The sequence below is a fragment of the Camellia sinensis genome, chromosome 7, assembly GCF_055761805.1.
Source record: "Camellia sinensis isolate YWXY chromosome 7, ASM5576180v1, whole genome shotgun sequence".
In the NCBI taxonomy this organism is placed as follows: domain Eukaryota; kingdom Viridiplantae; phylum Streptophyta; class Magnoliopsida; order Ericales; family Theaceae; genus Camellia; species Camellia sinensis.
The window spans coordinates 154,347,047-154,367,430 of record NC_138967.1 but is presented as its reverse complement, the minus strand read 5'-3'; the positions used below and the strand labels follow the sequence as shown (position 1 = coordinate 154,367,430).

The 20,384-nt window shown below is 32.4% G+C and overlaps 1 protein-coding gene across 1 annotated transcript in view; it reads right to left on the bottom strand.

The window, feature by feature from the left end:
* LOC114305917 (alpha,alpha-trehalose-phosphate synthase [UDP-forming] 1) overlaps positions 1-16,303 on the bottom strand; it is a 69,363-nt gene extending 53,060 nt beyond the window's left edge. Inside the window, exon 1 of the mRNA XM_028251052.2 lies at positions 15,982-16,303. The gene's annotated coding sequence lies outside the window, so the exon portion shown is untranslated. The remainder of the gene's footprint in view (positions 1-15,981) is intronic.
* Positions 16,304-20,384: the final 4,081 nt, after the last annotated feature.

Below are 20,384 nucleotides of genomic sequence, written 5' to 3'. Positions count from 1 at the left end.
GGCGAAAAATAAGGAGCTGAAGCGGAAGGCCACCGTGATGTTCCGGTTTGGAGGTCCGCCATATGCTGCAGTGGAGGAGCAGGGAGTAGTGATCATGCCCAGAGGAGTGGGAAACACGGAGGCAACACCGGCAAGGGCCGCCCAGGACGAAGGCAAGAAGAAGAGACCGGCGGCAGAGTAGAGAAGAAAAATCCCAACTGTGAATGTGGTTGTTTTTTTGTTTGTTTGTTTGTTTGTTTGTTTGTTTTTTTTTTTTTTTTTTTTTTTTTTTTTTTTTTTTTTTGTAAAATTGTGATCGGGGTTGATCCCTGAGATGAATAAAATATGGTTTGGTGTGCAAAGCTAGATGGTATGAATGGAATTGGAAAAAGAGTAAAAATAATGTGAAAGAAAAATAAAGAAAGAAATAATAAAAATATAGTTGAAATCAAAAAGGAAAGATTGGGGAAAGAAGGAAAGTGGTGTGGAGAAAATAAATAAAAATAAGAGAGTTTGAAATCAAACGGAGGAGAGAGGATGATGTTTTTTTTTTTTTTTTTTTTTTTTAATATATAATAAAAAGAGATATATAGATATATATATATATATATATAAAATAAAGAAAATGGGGAACAAGGAGTGCACCAATTAAGCTTTAGAATAAAAAAAAAAGTTTGGGTGGTGGATGCAATGTGCTGATGGTGTTGGGTGGAAAATAGTTTAAAATGGAAAAGTATATATAGAATTAGAAGAAGAATAGTGAAGTAGGTGCAATGTGCTGATGGTGTTGGGTGGAAAATAGTTTAAAATGGAAAAGTATATATAGAATTAGAAGAAGAATAGTGAAGTGGGTGGACCCAGGAGGTTCAATGCATGTGCTGAAGTATTTATTTATTTTAGTTGGCTTCGGTAGAGTGGATCACATGGGTGAGGAATGATAATAAAAACAAAGGGGTTATTACCGAGGGAGGGCCATGTATAGTGCAAAATCCACCACTGGAGTAACAAATCAAGCTTCCTCTCCATTGGAAGAGATATATATGTAGTGAAATCATATCCTGAAAGGTTGGTTTCCAAAGCTGAACTGGTCTGTCTTCACTTTCTTCAACTTTGTCTTCTTCGTTGCAATTTCTTGGAATGGATTTGGTCCACCAAATTCTATCTGGGAGCACCTCACCTTCTTCCTTTTTCCCTTGTCGTATTCTTCATCCCATTCCTCGCCTATGTACCCAATGCTAGCAGCATCTACACCACTTGATCCTGTAATCCGAGATGAGGGCAGTTCAATCCCATTCATAAGAAAGCTCTCACAGCTTGTACAAATTTTCAACTACAGAGGTTTAGAGGAGACAATTATTGCACGTTGGGTTGCTGAGAAGCCTCAGGAGGATGCAACAGATGTCAACAAGGAGAACACTGCAAATGAGGCTGGAGGAAAAGAACCTGAGGATAAGGAGATGACACTTGAAGAGTATGAGAAGGTGCTGGAAGAGAAAAGGAAAGCGAAGGTATGTGTAGAGAATTTTAGTGGATTAGGTTGAGGTCCGGCGGACGGCTAAGGTGAGGTTGCCGCCCGCCGGTGAAGCGAAAAATATTAGGTTCTAAACCCGCTCTGATACCATGTAGAAATTTAATGTATAAAGAGAAATGATTGTATTATTGATTGATCTATTCATATGATTGATTAATTACAATTCCTATACAATCTATATATAGAAGAAAATGTGGTAGTAGGTGTAGTGGAGGTGATAGTGGGTTAGGTGAAGTGGAGTGTGTGGTGAAGTGGAGGTAGGTGAAGTGGAGTGTGTAGTGGAGTAGGTGAAGGTAAAGATGGGAAATTCTAACAAGCAACTCCTACAACGTGAGGCATTTGGCCTAACCAAAGTACATATTTTTTTATTTTACCTAATCATTTTAGCTAGTGTGTACGCTAATAAATCTTTTTATAATTAGTTATTTAAAGTAACTTGATCAATTATCAAAAGAAAATCATTATATATACAAAATAAAAAAAAATGTTACTTTTTTCGTAATATGCCACATAAGCACATAGTTTTGAAATGATTGCTAATATGAGGTTTGTGTCAGCTCGTCAGGCATAATGCCACGAATACTTAACTAGAGTTATACATTTTTTTTTGTCACTCGTTAAAATTTACAGTAGCCTAATCTAAGAGAAAAGATAAAGAGAATCAACCCAACACCCTACATGGAACTCGAACCTGCAACTTTTATGGAAGTTGGAGAGTATACTACTATAACACAAGGCTATGGCTGCTAATGTTGTGATTGGACAAAGTGCAAAAGTTTAATATGAAGAGTTTGTTGGGGAATTTTTTTTTTTTTTTTTTTTTTTTTTTTTTTGCGTGTATTTTTCACCAATTATAAATGCATATGCTGCACCTCACATAAATGTAACAGATTTTGCTATCAAGCCAATCATAGCAGAGAAGAGTATCACGTGGCATATAAAAAATATCCTGCTGGAGATACTCTAAGAAAGTTATGAAAAGAAGAAAAATATCTCAAAATTTTATCAACTTGAACGAGTAAGATGTCCATTCAGTGGACCTAATACAAAGAATAGGAAGGATGACAAAAAAATCCTACAAAATGAGACTAGATTTACGAATATATAGGCCACCGGGGAAAGTAAATTGACAGAAAAAGACCCTGATGTAATCTTGATCATTTTCTGTGCTGCCAAACAAAAAGCAAGTGGTGTGAAGGCATTATTTTTGTGGTAACAAATATAGAAGCTCAGAGTAACAGAACCCGTGAAGATGCCACAATGAATTTGAAGTTTAAGCAGAAAACAGAAACAAGGGGGCGTCTTTTTCTCCAAAAAGCCATAGATATGTCATATCCCATGCACAAGGGTTGGAGCCTAGTGCCCGCCTATAGGAGTTCGATTTTGATGGTGTGTGAACAAAACATAAATTTTTAGTAGTACGAAATAGTGGGATTCGCAACTTTCGACAATGTCAATACACTTTTTAATAGGATTGAGTTTTTTTCAAGCTCAAAATCTAAATTTGACAATCATATTTGGACTTGTGAAACCCACCATGGGTGAGTTTCAATTATCTGCGCCGTTCATTTTGTAAACATTCTGTATATATCATTGATGAAAAAAATTAAGTCTATCCGATAATTATAACCTCTTTATTTGATATTTGTCTCTGAAAAAATGAACGACAATTATATTATTAAAAATAGACATCCACTTTCTTGGAGACAAAAACGATAAAATAAAAATATTACAATTATTAGATAAATTTAAAAGTTTTTTTTGTTTTTAATAGAATCCACATTCTTTTAATATGAGGCTCACAATTTTGGATTAATCACCATCTGTGTCTTATTCAGGCAAAATGTAAGCAAATTAATTTTCGGCAACTAGTGATGTTCTTTTTGGGACGGTGATAAAGTTGTCAGCCCACCTTTTCATGTCTGGTTTGGCATGTAATATTTTTACTTTAAAAGTCAAAAAATTATTAAAAAATTAAAAAAATTATTTTTTATTTTTTGTATATTTTTTTGTAAAAAATTAAAAGATCATTTTAAATATATTAATTTTTTTACCTTACATTTTAACTAAAAAATTAAAAAATTATTAAAATAACTGGTTCTCGAAATCTTAGTATCCACAGGTGGAGAATACTTAAATGTTGTTTGGGATGACCTAAATAAGTGTACTTTTTATCTTTTTATGAAAAGATATACTGAAAAGTAGAGAAATGATGTGATAAAAAAAATAAAAAAATAAAAAAATAAAAAATGTGTGCTTATTTTGAATGGCTAAACTTGGCCTTACACTGGGGTTCTGGACTGTAGCTCCTTTTAAAGTGCAAGACAACCAGAAACAAAGGGAAAATATCTACCAATGACATCAACTATAACAGAACGTTTTGTCATGTGAGGTGCATTCCCACTGGACTTGCTTATGATTATGAGCAAATTTCATTTATACCTTTATATTTTTACATGATTTTTAACACCCTTTTAGACTATTCTTATTTTTACATATATTTTATACTATTTAAGTTACTATCAATTTTACCCCTGTCGTTACATTTAAAACAGAAAAAGTTAAAAAAAATTATATTTTGGCCTTAAATTTCAAAACAAAGATGTAGACCCATCATTTTTTACTAGGAAACCACCACCAACAACTCACCACTTCAAGCCCTTCTATCTCTTTCACCATAATTCATTTTCGCCTCATTTTTACGTCATTGGATTCAATTCACGGTCTAGTTTTCGTATCGCATCTCACATGTCTCGTTCTTTCTCTTTTTGCATACTATCGAAGCTTCGAAAGTTGATAAAAAAATAAGACTTTTCTTCGAGACATCTTTCAGACTTCATATCTTTCTCGATTCTTTACGGTTCTACTTCATTCTTTTGCCATTTTCTTCACCTCATTTCTTATGTCGCCCTACACTACCTCGCTTTCTCACTTCTTCGTGTAATGGGCGATTTTGGTATGCCGAAAGTTGTCTAAAAACTAATTTTGAAAATTTCAAAACATTCATCTTTTGTTTATTTCTCTTCCATCTTCCTCATTCTTCTTATTCTTCTTCACTTATAACATAATGTGGAACATGGTTCTAGGTGGTAATGGAATTGGTGATGGTGGTGGTGGCGGTAATGTAGTTCGGTGGCGGTGAAGTTGGTGGTTCGAGTAGTGATCTTCTTCTTCTTCTTCAATTATCCATCTAAGTTTTTTCTTTCTTTTAGTGGGAAAGATGAGAGAAAACACAATTCAATAATCATATATTTTCCACTACAAAGAGATCTAGAGAGAGAGAGATGGCAGATATTGCTATGTTGGTTACAGAGGAGTATGAGGGGAAGGTAAAGAAATCAAGACAAAATGAAAATGGGTTTGAAAGTGATTAAGTGATCAACTTGTTTTCTGTTGTATCAATCTTGGTTCATAATCGGAGGAGGCTACATGATGATGATGATGGGTTTTCTTGGATCATGATAACGATGAAGAATTTTGGGAAAGAAGAGAAGAAGAAGAAAATCATGGAGCTATTTAATTTCAATAGGGTTGTTATGTATGTATATATATAGAAAGATGATATATATCTCTTCATCAATTTCATCATCTTCATCAACTTCACCAACATCACCACCCGAACCACCAACTTCACTACCACCGAACTCCATTACTGCCACTATGAGCATTACCATCACCACCACCTTACAACACCAAACCCAACTTTTTCACAACCAAGTTCCATTACCGCCACCATGAGCATTACCATCACCACCACCACCACCACCACCACCTTACAACACCAAACCCACCATCATTGCCGAACTGCCACCACCTGTGAAGATTATGTATTTTATTGTATTTTATATTAGTCATTTAGGGTAGTTTCGTCTATTAGATTATTAGGGTTTATTTTATTTAGGTTATATATATTTGTACTCAAAGATTCATTCTATATACATAAAATATATGTTCTTTGTTATCATGGTATCAGAGCAGGTTCGGAGTCAAACCTCTAGAAGCCCCTGAGTCAACTTTTTCTTCCCTGTGGTTGTCTGGTTCGACTGAAGGCTTCTTGCAACCAACAGTTCTCTTGTAACTGCCTCTACCTGGCTTCGAGACTTGACTGCCCTGTCTCGCGACAACCTCAACCGTTCTTTTTCATAATTGTCGTTCATGGTTCTCTCGTCAATTTTAGCTCCAAGTCTTCGATGTCGTTCGTGGTTCTCTTGTCAATCGCGATTGCCTGACTCTGCTTTGATCTCTTTGGTCGTTCGTGGTTCTCTGGTCGTTGGGATTGGGACTCTCTTCTTCACACTTCCTCATCGTGGTCTCTAATTCAGTGTGTATCTTTCTGTCTGGTACTACTCTCTCTTTTTTTTGCACTTCCTCATTGTGGTCTCTGGTTCAGTGTGTATCTCTCTGTCTGGTACTGTTCTCTTTTATTTGCACTAGGTTGTTTGATTATAGCAATATGGCTGATGATAAATTGCAAGCTATCACCACTAAGTTGGATGGCACAAATTATTCTTATTGGTCTCATGTAATGAAAAATTTTATCATGAGTAAAGGCATGTGGAACTACGTTATTGGTGTGACTACTCGACCTATGGAATCCGAAGAAACTAAGACTGATGTTGCTAAATAAAAATGCATAAATTCTTACTTGGGTTCATAATTCAGTTCAAACCACCATTGGTATGAATTTCTCCAAGTATTCTACTTCTAAACAAGTTTGGGACTATTTGAAAACTATGTACCTTAAGTCTAACTTTGCAAAACAGTATGAACTTGATATGTCTATTCGCAGTACTAGTCAGAAAGATAAGTCTATTCAGGAATTTTACAATAAGATGACTACTTATTGGGATCAGCTTGCTCTAATGGAATCACCAGATTTGCAGTTACTTGACAGTTATACCAAGTATCGGGAGAAACAACGTCTTGTTCAATTTCTTATGGCCCTTTGTGATTAATTTGAGCCACTTCAGGGCGCTATTCTTCATCGTTTCCCCTTGCCTTCTGTCGATGGTGTTGTCTGTGAGCTTATTGCGGAAGAAACTCGGTTCAAGGTGACTCGTGGTACTCCTCATTTCCAATCAATTTTTACCACTCCTCCGCTCTTGCCAACCCCACTATCTCCTTTATTTCAAGTTACTGGTAAGCCCAAGCCTCGGGTTTCTATGGATGAGTGCAGCTTCTGTCATCAAAAAGACCATTGGAAACATGTTTGTTCTAAGCTGGTGCAGCCCAAGGGTTGTTCATCTGGTCCACTATCCTCTAAGCCGACATCTTCGGGATCTTGCTCATCTACTGCCTTTTTTGCACCAGTTTTTTAGAATGGTCCATCTTCCAATATGCAGTCTATGTTTGAGTAGTTCAAGTCTTTCATGGTAGCCAATCCAACTCTTTCGTCCCAAGTTTCCGCTATGACTACCACTCAGTTAGGTTTGTCTGGTTCATCCTCTTCAAGAAATATCCATACTTCGTGGATTTTTTATTCTGGTTGTTCACACATATGACCCCTGTTGTATCTCTCCTTAGTAATTGTGTCTCCCCTCCTTCTCCTATCACTATTGCTATCGCTAATGGTTCCTCTATGCCTATATCCTTTATTGGTTCTATTTTCTCTTCCCATTTGTCTCTTTCTCCTGTATTTTATGTACCTCACCTCTCACTCAGTCTTATTTCTATTAGTCAATTATCTTATTCCTGTTTTGATGTTGTTTTCTCTTCCTCTCATTGTGTTGTACAGGATCGGGTCTCCAAGAGATAGATTGGGATTGGGAGTAGAGTTGGAGAACTATATATCTTCAATAGCTTACATGTTCCTTTAGATATGTCTTCTTTTTGTTTAAATAATAAGTCTTCTTTATTTTATATTTGGCATTGTAGGTTAGGTCATTTGTTGAATGATCGTTTGAGGATGTTAGTTCAGTCTGGACATTTAGGCAATTTTCCCATTGTTGATATTTCAGAGTGTCGTGGTTGTAAACTAGCTAAAATGTCCACTCTTCCTTTTAATAAAAGTAGTTTTATTTTTTGTCTTTCCCATATAGTTACCAAGGGAGGTTCGCAATATTATGTGTCTTTTGTGGTTGATTACAGCCGATTTATTTGATGACACGAAAATCTAATTTTTACAAAATATATTCCAATTTTCACTCCATGATTTGCACTCAATTTTCCACCACCATTAAAGTTCTTCGTTCTGATTTAGGGGGTGAGTATTACTTGTCTGAGTTAGAGGAGTTTTTAGTTACTCATGGTATTATTCATCAGTCTTCTTGTTCAGACACTCCTGTCCAAAATAGTCGAGCTGAGCGCAAACATTGCCATCTCCTTGATACAGCTCGTTCTTTGCTGATCTCATCCTTTATCCCTTCTGTCTTTTAAGGAGAAGCTGTGCTCACTGCTGCATATCTTCTCAATCGGATGCCTACTCCTCTTTTCTTCGGCTTATCTCTATATGAGCGTCTTCATGGTGTTACTCCCAATTATTCTCTTCTTCATGTTTTCGGTTCTACATGCTTTGTGCTCCTTCCTAAACAGGAGTGCTCTAAGCTTAGTTCTCATTGTGTCCTATGTGTCTTTTTAGGGTATGGCATTAATCAGAAAGGTTATCGATGCTATGATCCTGCCACCAAAAAGCTTTATGTGTCTAGGCATGTCACTTTTTGAAAAAATGACCCTACTACACTATACCTTCCACCTTTGTCCCTATTGCCAAGGATGAATTAGATCACGTTGACCTATTTCCTTCTGATGTTTCTCCCGATGAGTTTGTTTCTGATCTTGAGTTTGTTTCTGATCTTGAGATCTCTACCTTGCCTCTTCCTAGTACATCTAATATCCCGCAAAGCACTTCTGAGCTCACCTGTCTCTAGCTCTACTGTCCCTTTAGCTGTTTCTTTAGATCTCGCTCCTCCTACACATCACTTTCCAACGCGTGACCATCATCCTCCGAACTGGTATGATTTTGGTAATACATGTTTTTCCCTTTCGTATCAGTCTTTTCTTTCTTATCTTCATACTTATTTTGAGCTTAGGTCCTACAAGGAAGCTTGTCATGATCCTAATTGGATTAATGCCATGAATGTTGAGTTAACTGTTTTGGCTAACACTCAGACTTGGGATTTAGTTCCATTACCTGCTGACAAGAATGTTGTAGGTTGTAAACTAGGAAGCATAGATACAGATATGAGATACGGATACGGCACAATATGGATACGGCTATACGACAAAACCTAAAAAAATAGGATACTAGTACGGTTAGGATACGTTTGTGAAAAATATATTTTTTAAAATTATTAATAATGAGTTACACATAAGCTAAAGAACGTTGAGAAACCACAATGTAATTTTATAATGCAAAATACTAACCTTTAAGAATTTTGTACTAATTTAAGCTAGTAGCTTGTTTACTTTTTAAATTTTTAATAGGTCTTGCAAATATTTCATTTCAATATCAAGTTTAATATATTTATATTACAATAATAGAACAATTCACAACTTGTCCCTATGCTTTTTCCTTTGATTCTAGTGAAAAATAAACATGACTTGGAGTATTGTGTATCAGATACTCCAAAATTAATGAAAAAATAATTAAGAAGTATCCGATACTTTTAATAAATATTCAATACGTATCCACGAGTATCCAAGGAGTATCGGTATCCGATACAGATACGATACGGATACGTCACCCTATTTGAAGTATTTGTGCTTCATAGGCTGTAAATGGGTCTATAAGGTCAAAACCCTTTCTGATGGTTCTTGGGAACGGTACAAGGCTCGTTTGGTTGCCCAAGGTTTTTTCAAAAGTATGGGATTGATTACGATTAGACTTTTGCCCCCGTTGCCAAAATGACTATTGTTTGCACTCTTATCTCTATTGTTGCTACCTATCATTGGCCTTTGTTTCAACTCAATGTCAAAAATGCTTTTCTGAATGGGCATCTTGCTGAAGAAGTGTATATACGCCCTCCATTGGGTCTTCTCACCCTCCTGGTGTGGTTTGTCATCTTCGACGTGCTCTCTATGGTGTCAAGTAATCTTCTCGTGCTTGGTATGAGTGATTTCACTCTATTGCACTTCAGCTTGGTTTTTACCCTAGTCATCATGATTGTGCTCTATTTGTTCGGCGTACTTTTGTTAGCCTTGTTCTTCTTCTCTTATATGTGGATGATATGATCATCATTGGCTCTGCTTGTAACACTATTGAGGAGGTTAAACATCAGTTATTTCAGGAGGTCGACATAAAGGATTTGGGGTCTCTTCAGAATTTTCTTGGTATTAAGGTTGCTACTTCTCTTATTGGGTATCTTCTCTCTCAAACTAAATATGCTCGTGATATTCTTTCTCGTGCTAATTTCACTGATGACAAAATTGTCGACACACCTTTTGAGTTGCATGCTAAGTTTTCTACTTCAGATGGCGTTCCTCTTGAGGATCCCACTTTGTATCGTGAGTTGGTTAGGTGCCTTGTTTATCTCACCGTCACTCGTTTGGATATCTCCCCTATGCTCTGCACATTCTCAGTCAGTTTGTTTCTGCTTCTCGTTCCACACACTGGGCTGCCTTACTCCGTACTATGCGCTACCTTCAGGGCACTTTGTTGCAATGTCTGCTGTTATCTGCTCTTCGGACTTGACTCTTCGTGCCTATGCTAACGCTAATTGGGCAGGTAACATCTCTAATCGCAAATCCACTTATGGTCTTTGTGTTTTCCTCGACAATTCTCTCATATCTTGGAAGATTAAGAAACAGTCTGTTGTTGCTTGTTCCACCGCTGAGGCTGAGTGTCGTGCCATGGCTCATGCTACTTCCGAGATCACTTGGCTTTGCCGGCTTCTCTTTGATATGGGTGTCTGTCTTTCTAATTCGACTCTATTATATTGTGATAATCGAAGTGCTGTTCAGATTGCCCATAATTCAGTCTTTCATAAGCGAACCAAGCATGTTAAAATCGATTGTCACTTGGTTCGACAGCATCTTCAGGCTCGCACTATTACTCTCCCTTTTGTTTCGTCCCCTCTTCAGTTGGCCGATTTTTTTACGAAGACTCACACTGTTACTCGTTTTCATTTTTTTCTTAGCAAACTTTCGATCCTTTCTACACTCACATCCTTAGTTTGAAGGGGGGTGCGAAGATTATGTATTTTATTGTATTTTATATTAGTCATTTAGGGTAGTTTCATCTATTAGATTATTAGGGTTTATTTCATTTAGGTTATATATATTTGTACTCAGAGATTCATTCTATATACACAAAATATATGTTCTTTGTTATCACCGCCACCATTACTAGTTCCATTACCACCTAGAACCATGTTCCACACCATGTTATAAATGAAGAAGAAGAAGAAGAATGAGGAAGATTGAGAAGAAAGAAACAAAAGATGAATGTTTTGAAATTTTTGAATTTAGTTTTCGGACAACTTTCGGCATACCAAAACCGCCCATTACATGAAGAAGTGAGAAAGCGAGGTAGTCTAGGGTGAAGTAGGAAGTGAGGTGAAGAGAATGACGAAAGAATGAAGTAGAACCGCTAAGAATCGAGAAAGATATGAAGTCTGAAAGATGGCTTGAAGAAAAGTCGAAAATAAGAAGAAAAGTCATAATATATATATATATGTATATATATTTATCAACTTTCGGAGCTCCGATAGCATGCAAAAAGAGAAAGAACGAGACGTGTGAGATGTGATACGAAAACTAGACCATGAGTTGAATCCAACAACGTAAAAATGAGGCAAAACAGAGTTATAACGAAAGAGACAGAAGGGCTGGAAGTAGTGGTTGGTGGTGGTGGTTTGCTAGTAGGAAATGATGAGTCTGTATTTTTCTTTTAAAATTTGGAGTCAAAATTTAATTTTTTTTTTGACTTTTTCCGTTTCAAAAGTGACGGTAGTGCAAAACTGATAGTAACTTAAATAGTATGGGAGTAGGCGTAAAAATAATAGTCTAGGGGTCATTGGAAATCATGTAAAAGTATAGGGGTATAAATGAAATTTGCTCTATGATTAATTATGGCTTGGTTTGGGAAGTGGGTTGGCTTTTTGACTTTTTTGGCTATTTTAGCCTGGGACTAAAAAGTCTGGTTTGGTAAAGACTTTTGATTTTTTTTGACTTTTTTGTAAGAGAAAAAATGTAATGATTATGAATTAATGTGATATTTTTTCGTATTGGGTTAAAAAGCTTATTTTGTTTTTTGTAACTATTTTAGGGCCAAACCCACCCAAACCCACTTCCCAAACAATGGCTAAGTGTCTAAAACATTATCTTTAAATTTATTTATAATAATCTTAGTTATTAATTTATTTACAAATCAATCAATTAGGAGTATTTATAATGAATATGTTAAAAATATTTGTTAAAGTGTGTTATATTACAAAACGGATAAAATGGAACCATTTGAGTATGTTAAGATGTCATTTGGTAACATTTATAATATAATTTTTTTTAATTTACAAAATACAACAAATATGCTTATATTTATTTTAGGTAAAAATGAAAATAAAAAATATATTTTGCACGTAAATATTTTAAAATTTTATTTCGAGAAACAAGAGAGGGTGGTTGTGGGAGATGGTTGTCAATTATCAAAGGTGGTGGTGGCTGAATGTGGTTGCCATCAGTGGAAGTTGGTTGGCAATGGTTGAAGGTGATTTGCAGCCACGGAAAGTGGTGGCCGAAAGTGGTTATCGACAGTTGGAGATAGTGGATGGTCGGTTGCCAAAGGTAGTGGTCGAAGGTGGTTACTGTCAATGGGAGGTGGTTGGTGGTGGCAGAAATTGGTGGTTAAAGGTGGTTATTGATTGCCAAAAGTAGAGGCCGTAGGTGGTTGCCACTAGTGGGATGCCAACCACGGGAAGTGGTGGTTGAAAATGATTGTTTGACAGTGAAAGACGGGTTATCGCTAGTGATAGGTGATTGGCAGTAACAAAAGGTGATAATAACGAGCAATTGATGGTGGTCAAAAAGTATGGTTGAAAAAAAAAAAAAAATACACAATTGAAACCAACCTTTTAATATTTACAATTTTTTAAAAATCAAAATAAAAAATTAAGAACATAAATATTATCAAACAGACCCTAATTGTTTTGTTACTTCAATAAATGAATTGGTTTTTCAATAGAGGTGTTACAAAATGTGTTAAAAGGTGTGTTTGGTGGGAGTGAGATTTATTTAAATGTGTACATACCGACAATAAAATGAATAAAATTATATTTAAAAAGGATATATGCCAGGCTGCATCAGGCTTGGGAGCTCTCTCTCTCTCTTGCTAAAGTATTTTAGTTTAGTTCCCTTGCCACAGTGAAGAGTATTTTAACATCTAACATGTTTAAAATGCTTAACAAGGACCTTCACAGTTCCATTGGATAATAAATAAATGAACCAACCCAAATCAGTGTCCTTGCCACTAGCTAATATCTGATGCCAGTGTAGTGTTAACAATTCCACTACGAATGCTCTAAGATCCAATCTACTGTCATGTTAGTGTGCATAAATTTAAAAGTGATATTTTAATTTTTTTATAATTAGTTATTTATGCTTTGAGTCGTTTTGTATTTTTATTGTAGATTTAGATTTATTATAACGAGCCTTTTTCTTTGGACTGAAGGTTGATGCGGTCTATTCTCAGGCCCACACAAGCTCTGAGGCCCCGGATCTCAAATTTTGGATGTAATATTTATTTCTACTTTTTGGGCATGTTTTTTGTACGGCAATAATGTTAAGTTACTTGTGCATGGCGAATTTTTAATCTCTTTCTTCCATCAACTGTAAACACATTACTAAATCTTCACTTATATATTGTGTCTTACATGTTTATTTTTTTATTTTCTATACTGTTTTGTGAATTGAAACCATACTATTATAATAGTTCAACTAAAACTATCATTTTTTCTGTGACACTCAAGTGTTCTTTTGCATAATCAAATACAAATACAACTCTTAAAATAGGAGAAAATACCTATAGCAGACAACTCCTAATTTAATGATTTGCAACAATGCTCTATACTCAACGAGAGGACACAAAATAATATATGGAGCATGCCACATAAGCACATTTAAGGTCTTTTAAAAAAGAGCTTTTCTCCACTATTGTCATTCATGAGTACCAATATAAACTGAAAATTATGAGTCATTTGTATACGCACTACAAGTGCAGTTAGCGTATTTGAAACATAGTTCTAAATTGCGGTATTTGAATATGTAACGTTATCAATTGTAGTATATAGATATCGGGAGTATCGACCGATACGCATCAGAAATCGATTGTCATGGTTGTGAAATTTTAAAAATCATTAATAAGATGTAATGGTTGTAACAGGAATGTACCCGGCTGTAACAGGAATATCGTGGCCTGTATCAGGATGTAGTGGTTCACCGTAATGGTTACAATCCGATAATTAGCCAATACGGCTACGAAATCAGTTCACACATCTAACTTGGGACCTCGAAAAGTCGTCACATGCTACTTGATATCGTACGTAATGGCCAGTATTTAGAACTATGGTTTGGAAACAATTTTAAAAAGTCATTTTTTTTCCTAAACTTTTTTGTTAATGAGTTTTTTTCAAAATTATCTTAGGCCATTTTGTTTGGCTCTTTTGGAGATAGGGGAGGATTGGATTAATAGTCTGTGTGACTCATCTAAAGAGTGTTTAGTCGGACACATGAGTGAGGGAATTAAGTATTTTCTTAGACTAGTAATCTCCCCTATCAATAAGACTACTAATCCCATAGGGAGATTGGGATTAGAAATTGAGTGAGAGGATTAGTGAATTTTTTAACAAAATTTATAATTTTTAGAACAAAAAAATAATTAAAATATTAAAAAAAATCGAAAAACTAAAAAATATTAATGTTATATATTAATACTATATAAAGTATTACTAAAATGATGGTGTACAAATAAATACTTTTATCCTACATCTCCAACCTAATACTTTTACATTAATAATCTCCTCACTCAATCCTATTGTACTCTTTAATTTCCTCCAACTATATAGCCAAACAAACGTGATCTTAATTTTTTTTTTTTTTAAATTCATCTTTTTCAGACGAATCTAAAACGTTAAAACAAAAATTCCAAAGTTTCAAAAATATACAAAGCCTCTGTTTGGCAACTTAGGTTTTGAGCTTTTTTTGACTATTTTAGCCACAAAAGATAAAATAGGCTATTTTAGCCATAAAAAACAAAACATCACATCCAACCCATAATCATTACACTCTTCTCTCACAAAAAAAGTCAAAAAAGTCAAAAAATCAAAAAGCCAAAAAACCCTTCCCAAACCAAATTTTTTAGTCCAAACTAAAATAGTCAAAAAAATCAAAAGGCCAAAAAACCAACCCACTTCCCAAACCAATCCAAAAAAAGCAACGTTTGCTAGTCTCCCTTTCTCTCTCTTATCATTCCCTTCGCTCTCCCACGTTTTTTTTTTTTTTTTGGACATCGGAAATGATTCTCTCTCCCACGTTTGCTAAACCGATGGTCACAAGCCATTTTAACTACTATCATGCTCAGCTCCATTGGAGTATAAAAATGCTTCCATTTTAACAGGTGACACAAAAATGAACTTAGCATCTCCACTAAAGATGGCCTAGGTAAACACATTATTTGTATTTAGATCATAAATTTGTATGTAAGATTCAAATACACATTCTAGTTCCATACGTATAATAAAAGACAAATATGATCGAATGCAATAGGATTGATTGAAGTGGAAAAAAAATTTACAATCAGTGACCGCTCATCAAGATCCAATTAATAGATTATGTTGTTTATCAAATTCTGATGAACTAAATTAAAATTAGAATTTAAAAAAAAAAAAAAACAATTAAAAAAATCAGAGATTCACAAAAAGGAAAAAGATGAAATCGAGTATCAGTGTTATCTCAAAATCCTTCCAGACTAATTAAGGTTTCGTATACAATAGGCGTCAAAAATGATATCTTTCGATCTAATGGTATAAAATCACAACAACAACAACAGCAACAACAAAAAAGAGCAAACAGTGAAAGAATTATTTAACAAATTGCATTTTCACGTAATCAACACTTCCACAAACTAATTAACACAAAAGTGAAACATCACAAGTTCATCATCAACCAGATCTATCATTCAATCAATTACATTTCAGTTCTTCCCGTAGTGATCAAATTTTTGACTCGTTTAATCAAACTACGAAAAAAGAGCTGATTCTAGAAACTCACTATCTGTCTACTCTTCTCGTTTGTTGAGTTATATATATATATATATATATATATATGGTGTTTACACTTGATTATAGAATTGAGATATTAAATCTGATTAAGAAATCACAAAAACATCTTTACAGTATGATAGTTTAGCATGAGCATAATCCAATCGATAAAATATTTAAGTGTAAACAATTATTCAAACACTACTTTGTAAAATATATACACATATATACATACATCCATAGAGAGAGAGAGAGAGAGAGAGAGAGAGAGAGAGAGCTGACCTCTAGGTTGCTGAATCGTTGGACGACGCTTCGGTTCTACGACTCGCCTTTGCAATGTGCCAGACAAAAGTTACAGAGATTGCATTTGTAGAGGAGAGAGAGACAGAAGAGAGAGAGAGAGAGAGCTTTATAGGTGTATGTATATGCGTCTGAATGTAAATATGTAGGTATGTAATTGTATACGCTATATGTTTAACATGTGAAGTTAGGGCTATTTTAATGTTAAAAAAAAATAAAATAAATTAAAAAATTAATATGGTAAAATATCATATTTATATTATAATTATTTTATTTTTTTTATAAAAATTAAAAAAATAAAAAATTTACCCTAAAAAAGACTTTTTAATCTGATCCAAAATAGTCAAAAAAAAAAATAAAAAATAAAAAATCAACTCACTTCATGGAAGAAAAGAAAGAGAGAGAGGTGATGATTTGCCTGATATGTCGTCATTTTATTTAGATAATATTATTTTTTTATTATATTATTTTAATTTTAATTTATATTTTATATATTTTCATAAAAAATTAAAAAATATATTAATTTGACACTTCCGACGCAACCCTGAGTTGAGAAATGAAAGATCGAAAAGTAAAAATAAATTGGGAGACATGTCCCGCCAGACTAGCCTTTAATTTAAGCTTCCGTTCGTGGTGATGGCTTTTTTTTTCTTTTTTTTAAAAAATAAAATAAAATAATAATATCATAATACTCCCTTCATTTTAAAATAATAATTTTTTTTTAGAGAATTTAATTTTTTTTGATAATATAATTATATTTTAAAAATATTAAATTTTATGAAATTAATAGTACATTATTTTAGGAATGTCAATTGTCATAATTGTGTACTTTTTATATTATTAATGAATTTTAAAAAAATGCAAAATAGTAAATTTATATTATTTTATTTATTGATTTTTGAAAATAAACCAATATTTTAGGATAATGAAAAATAGAATAAGGAACTAATATTTTGGAATAGAAAAAGTAGTAGTTATTTTTTTTATATCATTTTGTAAAAAAATCAAACAATCAATTAAAATAATTATTTTTATATTTCTTCCGACTCAATTTATTAGTCTTTTTTTTTTTTTTTTGGAGATTCAACATTTTAAAGGACGTGCAATTATTACATTTAAATTTAAATTTTAAAATATTCTTTCACTAATGCTCTTATTTTTTTTAAATTTTAATATATCTATATATTAAGAAAAAAAAGACTTTTTAATGAGAATAGTCTTGTGAAATTCAAAATCCTCATATTATTTTTTTAGAATTTTTGTTTTAAAATAATTAAAACTCTTCTATTAGCTCACTTTTATTGAAACATTTAAAAAAAGTCTTATTATGCATTGATTTACACATTTCAAAAAAAAAAGTTAATTAATCTATTTATAAATTTAGATTTAGAAATTTGAATGAAAAGTTAACTAATCAGTTTTAAAATTTTAAAAAAATCTTATAGTTTTTATTGAATCATTTAAAAAAATCTTATTATGCATTGATTTTCACATTTCAAAAAGAAAATTAATTAATCCATTTATAAAATTAAATTTAGAAATTTGAAAAGGAAAATTAGCTAATCAGTTTTAAAGTTTTAAAAAATCTTATAGCTTTTATTGAATCATTTAAAAAAAATTTATTATTTCTTGATTTACACATTTAAAAAAGGAAGTTAATTAATCCATTTAAAAATTTGAAAAGGATCATTTAGATTTTTACATCACTAAAATATAAGAATCAATTCACATTTTTTATAGATTATTTATCTTGACGTTTAATTTTTTAAATAATTAAACAAATTTTTATTAGCTAGGTTTCTCTCACCAAATATTATATAGACTTTTTATACATAGTGTATATCAACACAATACGGCATCCAAAACTTTTTCAAACATTGATGATGTGTTTGGTTCATGGTTTTGAGTAGAGATTTTAAAAGAAAAATGAATGGGTGTATGCAATTAGGTAAAACGTAGTTATATTTCATTTGCATTTCGCCTATCTTTTTTGTTTTTCATTTCAAATTTTTATCCAAATCCGTGAACCAAACATAACATAAAGTTTGGAATATATTTTTCATATCAACAATGCTAGGTGGCCCGACAAAATCATAACTCGAATGACTCAAAACACCCAAAAGGACGTCATTTTGAATTTAAAACGACGTCGTTTGGACACATCCGAGCCATTCGAGCTACAAAAATTCGGGCCACCAAACATTTTCCTTTTCAAATTGAAAATTTTGAATTAATACTACTTTTTTAAATTGTATACTACAAAATCTTATTGCACATGTCTCTTCATATAATAATGATTTAAATTTATTTTAGTTTCTATCTCAAAGATTAGTTATAGAGCCAAAGAAAATGTGCAAGTCTTAAAATTTTAAAATAAAAATTTTAGGTTAGAATTTGTTCAAATGTAATTCTCTTAATATTTATAAAAAAAAATTATTAATTGATAAAAAGCACCGCAAACATTAAGAATTATTTATTTATTTATTTATGATATTGAGTTATTAAAATATGATGTATTATAGGGTGAATTCAAGAATTGTTAAAAAAAAAGAAAAAAAAGATTTGAACTAGATTTTCTAGACTAATTTTTAATATTTAATCCAATATTTAAACCCCCCAAACTAGCTCATACCGGTCACGAATTGATAAAGATAATTTTTAATAATTAGGTGAAGGTCACAATGACATAAATATTGAGTCGAATAGTTTTTAGGTCACTTTTAATGTTTAGTCCAACACCACAATTCAATCCTAATCCATTGTCACGTAAGAATTATGACATACGACAATTTACAATTTTAAATAGACAAATTTTTAGGTTTTACAAAATAAGAAAAAAATTAGTATATTAACAAATGTAATTTATTACTATCATATAATAAATTAAAATTACGAAACTTATAGAACGAAATATATTTATATTTTTATCATAAATATAAATTTTATAATTTATTATTTAATTTTTGCCAATTAAATTATGACATTAGATTTTCATCAAGAACTTTAACACACACAATTAATGACATCATAATCAAAATCTTCTATTATGTTTGACTCTGATAAAAATAAATAATATTTAATTGATTATAAATTATTTTAATTTAAAAACTAATTTTTGATTATTTATTTATACTCCTGCATAACATGAGTAATATATTAATTTATAATTATTCAAAAGGAATAAATTTAAAAAATAAAATATTTTTTTTTTAACTTTGACTTTGCAAATGAAATTATCATTTTAAAAATAGTAAATCAACAAGGCAAAAAGCGTAGATTACGTTTTTTTTTAAAAAAAAATGTAAATAATCAATTAAATTAGTTACTTTTCGACTACTCCTCGTGGGTAATTATATAGTAATTTTGGAATATAGATACGTAATATTTTATAGTATTATGGTTAGTAGAGGAGGTAGATAGATGATGTATTGTATTGGGTGATTGTAAAATATAAGAGGACATATGGGGTGTTTTTGGAACATCTTAAAAAAAGTTAACTTTTTGGCTTTGTAACTTTTTTATACAAAAAAGTCATTAAAAAGTCAATTTTTTTTAACACAAAAAAGTCAGAAAGTCACAAATGAGTCAAAAAAATAATTTTTTACTAACTTTTCAAAATACCATTAAATAATAATTAATTAAAAAATATAAATATATGATACATCAAAAATATTGAATAATTTCCCTCTCCGAGAGAGGGAGAGAGTACCAAGGATCCTCTAGAGTATTTTTTTCTTAAAATTTTTTAAAATGGTATATTATGTGGTTGAGATTTAATACTAAAAAATTGATATAATTTGTCATTAAATTTTAATCACATAATACACTATTCTAAAAAGCTTTAAAAAGAAAAAAACTCTAGAACATCCATACTCGGGAGAGAGGTGCTTTGCTTGGCTAGTGGTGCTGCCCAATCATTTGGAGGGAATTTGTTCTACTTTCTTTTTTGGAATTTTAAATGTTTTAATAATAATATTCTCACTTACATCGGCACACACATTTGGACTGCGGCTTGTAAAGCACGTTGCCCCCTATACCTTTTTGTTGATACCTCCCAAATGATAAAAATAACAAATTAAAAAAAAAAAAAAAAAAACTAATGCTCCGGCTTAAGTCCTCCGTTTGGGAAGTGGATTGACTTTTTGACTTTTTGATTTTTTTGACTATTTTAGCCTGGGCTTAAAAGATTGGTTTGGAAAAGGCTTTTTGATTTTTTTGCTTTTTTGAGTTTTTTTGTGAGAGAAGAATGTAATGATTATGGGTTAGATGTGATATTTTATTTGTTATGACTAAATAGCCTATTTTATTTTTTTGTGGCTAAAATAGCCAAAAAAAACCCAAACCATGGCTTCCCAAACAGGCTCTAATGAACTCTTATGGACTGT